We start from the raw sequence: 5,878 nt of genomic DNA, 5'->3' as shown, positions 1-5,878 counted from the left end.
ATTTCTGGGGCATACAAAAGATGCTACATAAATGACCAAAATTTAATAAGTGATTCTATATTTATCTAAATAAATAATAGATCTGTATAGAAAATATTAAGAAGTCAGAAGGACCAAAGAGTATAAGATACAGTTTTCTAAACTGTAAAATCATAATTCCCAGAGAAATCTCTGAATCTGGCAAGTATTTCTAGGAGGCCAGGAATTGCAGCATCCTCATCCTTTAAAAGAGAAGAATGGGTCTTTGCCAGCATGGAGGTCAGAGGGAAGATGGTTGAAAGGAGTTAAGACACAGGGCAAGCTAAGAATGGCTGAATGCTTAAATAGGTTTATGATATAGGCCACACACGTGGGCCAAGGCCAATATAGATGTTATCTCCCTGAAAAAAAAAAGAGGATGATGATTATAGTGGACAAAGCAGGATCCCAGCCCAGCACCAATCACTGAATAAGGACTTCAGGTCCACTTCTCTGTCCCCTTAAGACTACTTCATGTGCCAGAAATAAAAGTCTAGTGGGTACATAGAGATACTGCTGGGAGAGCAAAGTCTTGGGAGAAAGAGGCTAATAGAAGAGAAGAAACTTGCAGTTATCTGCCTGTACAAGGCTTCAGCAAGTTTATGCAACTGTCCTGTACTGACAGCCCTGGGAAAAATTCCTGACACAGCACAGATTACTGGAGGGGCTAATTGGTGGGTACACAGTGTAAAGTAAATCCCAGGAAGCAAATATCATCTTTATCTATCAAAAAGACCCAGGATCATATGACAGGATTATGATCAAAGCCTTCACTAAAATCCTTTCTCTGATATCTTCAGAGTCTCTTGGTCTGAGAAGACAGGTGTGGACTCAAACGATCTGATTTTAAGTTATGATCCTTTCATTAATCTCCAAATTAAAAAACTGGTATTTTTATTCTGTTTGTTTTCTTTAGGGCTATATCTGGCAATGCTCAGGGATTACTATGGCTCTATGTTCAGTAATCACTACTGGCATATGCATTGCAAAGGATCAGACAAGGGTTAGCCAAGTACAAAACAAGTGCCTACCTCCTGGACTATGTTTGTAGCCCAGTCAAGAAATGTTTTAGCCTTGGTTGGTTTCTCAATAAATTATGCCTAGTGTTCCAGCTATTTTAAAATTTGTCTAGCAGGCTTTCTGGTTGCTACCAGAAGATCCCCCCCCAACAAATAAATATAATGATTATAGACTCTCCTTAACCAAAAGAGAATATTTTACTATATAAGCTTATTGATTAGTCTTCGATGGGAATCAGGGTTTGATTCTCATCAACTCTCCTGATAACATTTCCTTTTTCGCCATCTTTACTACAGATCCTGTGACTACTCTAAAAATACTAACGGTTATTTCATTGTCAGTTCTCACTTAAATTTAGCCCAAATTTAACAATTGATCCCTGAGATTTAAACCATTAATTATTGAGAAAAAAAAGCAAAGCAAGAAAAGCATCAACAAGATAATTCTTCTCTTGTACTCCTACAAGTAGTGAAGGCAAATTGAACAGTTAAGTTGCTAGAAAATGCTTAAAATATTAACAGCCAGGAAATATGGTTGAAACTTGAGAACCCAGTTCCTAATTCTTATTATACTCAAATACTACAGTTTATGAAGAGGCAACTACATGCAGTATGGAGAAAACATGAATTTTCAAATATATATTTGTTGAAACTCATCTCTCAATTTTTATTTTTTCCTAAATTATTGATCTTATTTATTTAAATATTGGATTGAAGAGAACAAAAAAATTTTGGAATGGAAATTTTAAAATCTAAGATCCAGCATATCTCCCTAACCTTCCTAACAAAGAAGCTAAAGCTTTCTTTAGTAATACAAAAAATATTGCTTAAGAAAATAAACATGAAATAAATAAGAAAATTATTTAGTGTGCTACCAAGTTGGCATAAATTAACCATTAGTATGAAGTTTTGCATAAATTACTGAAATGTCATAGTGATGATTCTTGCCACATTTTTGTTATTCAAACTAATTAAGAGTGTCTTTCTTTTGACATCGATATTATAGGTATTATCTGAAAAGATAATTTAAAACCTCTTAAAATTTCTGAAACATTTACATTAGCAAAACCATATTCCTATAATTACTGTTATCTCCATAGAGAAAGCTGCATCATCCATGTAGAAAGTCTGAGTATCATTGCTATGACACACATTGCTGATCTAACTATTTAATAAAATAGGGAATTTGATAGCACAATCTCAGTAAAATGATTAAGTTCAAAATAATAAATGATAAAGCTAATACAAACTACATATAGTTTTAAACACAAATTGTGTTTAAATTGGTAACAGGTACTTCAGGCACAATGCACAGAGATTTGTCCTCAAGCCATCAAAATTGAAAGCAAAGAGGGGCAAGAGAGATAGCACAGAGGTGGGCAGCTGTTGCCTTGCATGTATGGCTACCCCCATCACCCCATATGGTACCCTCGTCCCCAGAGGAGTGTGATTCCTTAGTGCAGAGCCAGAAATAAACCCTGACAGTGATGGCTCTCTCTCCCCAAACACAAAGCAGGAATTTTGTTTTCCATGAAAACAAAAGATAGGAGGTCAACTTACAGAATTCAGGGAAGATACTTTCTTTAAAATAGGGGAAAGGAAGGAATAGAAAACAGGGAAGTTCCAAGATTATAAGAGGGGTTTCCCAAAACGGGATTCTATTGCAAGGCAAAAACATTTTCATTTAGTTGGTGGTGAACATTTTTTTAATTGAGTTTAACACAGGAAATTATATCAAATAGGGACAATATTTAAATGATTATCTTCAGATTTTGGTCATTTTTAGATTATCAGGCAGACCTAAATCATCAAGTCATTAGGGATAATCTGTAACATTCTGTCTCAATGATTCCTTTTTTGGGGCCATATTTCTAATCTCATCCTGCCTATTCCCACTCTGTCCTTATCTTTTAGAAGCTGTAGTAACACTTTGTCATTTACTCTAGGTTCAATCAAATAGAGTGATTATATGAGTCTTAAATTTATTTGGAATGGCAAAGTGTACTGAGAATAATAATACAAGGCTGGAAAAAGGGATTATGTATGTAAATGAGAATACTGTGCCTCTGAGTCCTTTTGAAAGGCAAAATGGATAAGTACTGACAGCTTTCGACAAAATGATTGAAAATGATTTCAGGGGAATTGAAAGGAAAGGTAAAATTGTCTACAGCTTACTATTATGACTCATGTGGGCAAGGGATTAAGCGTGATAAGGCAGGTATGACCAGGAGGAATGCCTTCAAGTGGATCTTCAAAATGCTCCTGCTGTATCTTTCCACTGGAAACAGTCTCACGTTTCAACTGAAAATAAACCCAAAGGCATGAACCTATTAAAAAACAAATCTAGCAGTTGGCGAGATGGCTCAAAGGGCAGAGAATTTAGTTTGCATGGGAGACCCAGATTTCTATTTCTTCCCTGACACTGCAAAGGTCCCCAAGCACAATCAGGTGAGATCCAATAGTTTAAAAAACAAAGAACATAAAAAAAAAATCTCATCTTTAAAATTTGAAACCATTTTTCACAGAGAATTAACATATTTTTACTAAAGCTTTGACTATTCCCCCAAACATAATTAATTCTACTTAATAAGAGTAATGATCAATTTTTTTTCTGGTTTATATAATCTTTTTAATTTATTTAAACACCTTAATTACATACATGATTGTGTTTGGGTTTCAGTCATGTAAAGAACACCACCCATCACCAGTGCAACATTCCCATCACCAATGTCCCAAGTCTCCCTTCGCCCCACCCGACCCCCGCCTGTACTCTAGACAGGCTCTCCATTTTCCTCATACATTCTCATTATTAGGACAGTTCAAAATGTAGTTATTTCCCTAACTAAACTCATCACTCTTTGTGGTGAGCTTCCTGAGGTGAGCTGGAACTTCCAGCTCTTTTCTCTTTTGTGTCTGAAAATTTAATGATCAATTTTTTACTTTGTCCCTCCCCATAAAGTCACACACACACAAAAAAAAAACCTCATTGCGAGTGTTTTCCTCAGTAAATTTTTCTGTAATCACAATGCTAACCACTTTATAAGATGCGGAAATCATTGTGGTAAAGTCTCTATCAAATGATAGTTATATGTCACTTTCAGAGTATTATGTGTTTGTCCTTAAACACTTATACATTCACATTTATCAAAGAAATTATTTTGTTACTATCAAATCTGCTCAGTACTTCTAAATTGTTTTCCAAATTTAATCAGCTATCACAAAGGAGACAGTGCCCACTAAGATTTTCTGATCTTATTCCATTTTTGTCTGTAAAAATGGCCCCTTTCAACAGAAGTCACATGAGGAGCGGTTTCATGGTGTGACTGTACTTGTTGTTTGACTTAAATCAAATCATTCCTGACACAGTTCAAATCTTTAGGAGCCTATCTATGGCCAATTCAAACAAATCAACACTCAAATAAGAAAAGTAGCATGAAGTCCTGCTGTCATACATTTTACTTAATAGTTGCTTTCCTGATGTATATACGAGAGGCGTGTTTGAAGGACAGTATGTATTTTTCTGTGATGTCAAAATGTCAATTCAAAATCCATCTGTTTCAGAAAAAAAAATAATACTTTGTCACAAATGCGAACTAACAGCCAGCATTCTACTTGGCACCCAGAGGAGATTGAGAAAATCCTCTATTGTCCTAGTACAATATTAGTTATTATTTATAAGGCCTTTCTGGAGGGAAAAAAAGTTATCTGACATTCATATAGTTTTCCTAGGAAAAAAATAGTCCTTTTTCGCAATGGCGTTTAAAACCTACTGAGAAGCTGAAGCGATGGTTATTTACCTTGATAGTGAATGTTTTTTCTAAAGCTTGTCATTTTAAATATTGATAAGGTTTAGTTGGTTCCACAGCTTCCACACCAAGTAGCATAGAGAAAAATAGGGAAAAAATAAAACTATTTCCCACTGCGCTGTAAATACTGTTCATTCAAACCTGGTGTGAATGCCCTTCAAGTCCAGTCTAGAGAATTTTAAGACTAGAAGCATATCAAAGCTGATTGCCAAATTAGTTCCAATTTAGTGCAATTTAAAATTGTGTAATCTTATATAACAGAATACAAGAGGAGCTTCTCTTATTTATCTAGTGACATTTATAGCTGGTTCATTGCTCTTTATTGCTTCACTGTGGTGGATACTGAGAACATTCTTCCAAAATATCATGCGGCTTTCACTATAATGAAGAAAAACACCTAGGTGTTGATCTAGTAGATATCTATCTACTAAAATAAAAAATATATATTCAGAATAAAATATAGATATGAGTAAATAAATATTTATATGTATGTGTTAATGTCTAATTGCATACATTTAATGAATAAGAGACTACTTTTTTAGTAAATAAGCTGTGTGCTGTTCTAAGAATAATACTTGAGCTGCTGTAAATCTGAAAAATCCTTTTCTTTCTCTTTTTCTTTCTCTTGTTCTCTTTTTTCCCTTCTTCTTTGTTCTTCTTCCTTTTTCCCTTTCACCCTTTCTTCCTTTCCCTTCCTATTTTCTTTTCTTTCTTCATTCTAACTTCCCTTTGTTTTGTTTTGTATGGGGGCCACACCTAGCAGTGCTCAGGGTTTACTCCAAAGTCCAGTATTCAGGGATCACTCATGGCTGTGATTGGGAAAAACCATGTGAAATGCCAGTGATCAAATTCTGGTTGGCTGCATGCAAGACAAGTGTCCTATACACTCTGCTATATCTTAAGCTGAAAGATATTTTTAATTTACTTTAAATATCCTCGAGAATTAGAGTAAAATTATTTCCTATTTTATACTGAAGTAATAAAATACCTTTGGTGCATAGTTAAACATTTCTAGAAAATTCAACTTCATTAAAC

At 34.7% G+C, this 5,878-nt stretch overlaps 1 non-coding gene across 1 annotated transcript; it reads left to right on the top strand.

Annotated features, from left to right (window-relative positions):
* The first annotated feature begins 1,119 nt into the window (after positions 1–1,119).
* Positions 1,120–1,182, top strand: LOC126002426 (U7 small nuclear RNA). The gene has a single exon (XR_007493134.1). It is a non-coding gene; the product is annotated as a U7 small nuclear RNA (small nuclear RNA).
* Positions 1,183–5,878: the final 4,696 nt, after the last annotated feature.

Source organism: Suncus etruscus, chromosome 2, assembly GCF_024139225.1.
Source record: "Suncus etruscus isolate mSunEtr1 chromosome 2, mSunEtr1.pri.cur, whole genome shotgun sequence".
NCBI lineage: Eukaryota > Metazoa > Chordata > Mammalia > Eulipotyphla > Soricidae > Suncus > Suncus etruscus.
This window is presented reverse-complemented; position numbering and strand designations above follow the sequence as displayed.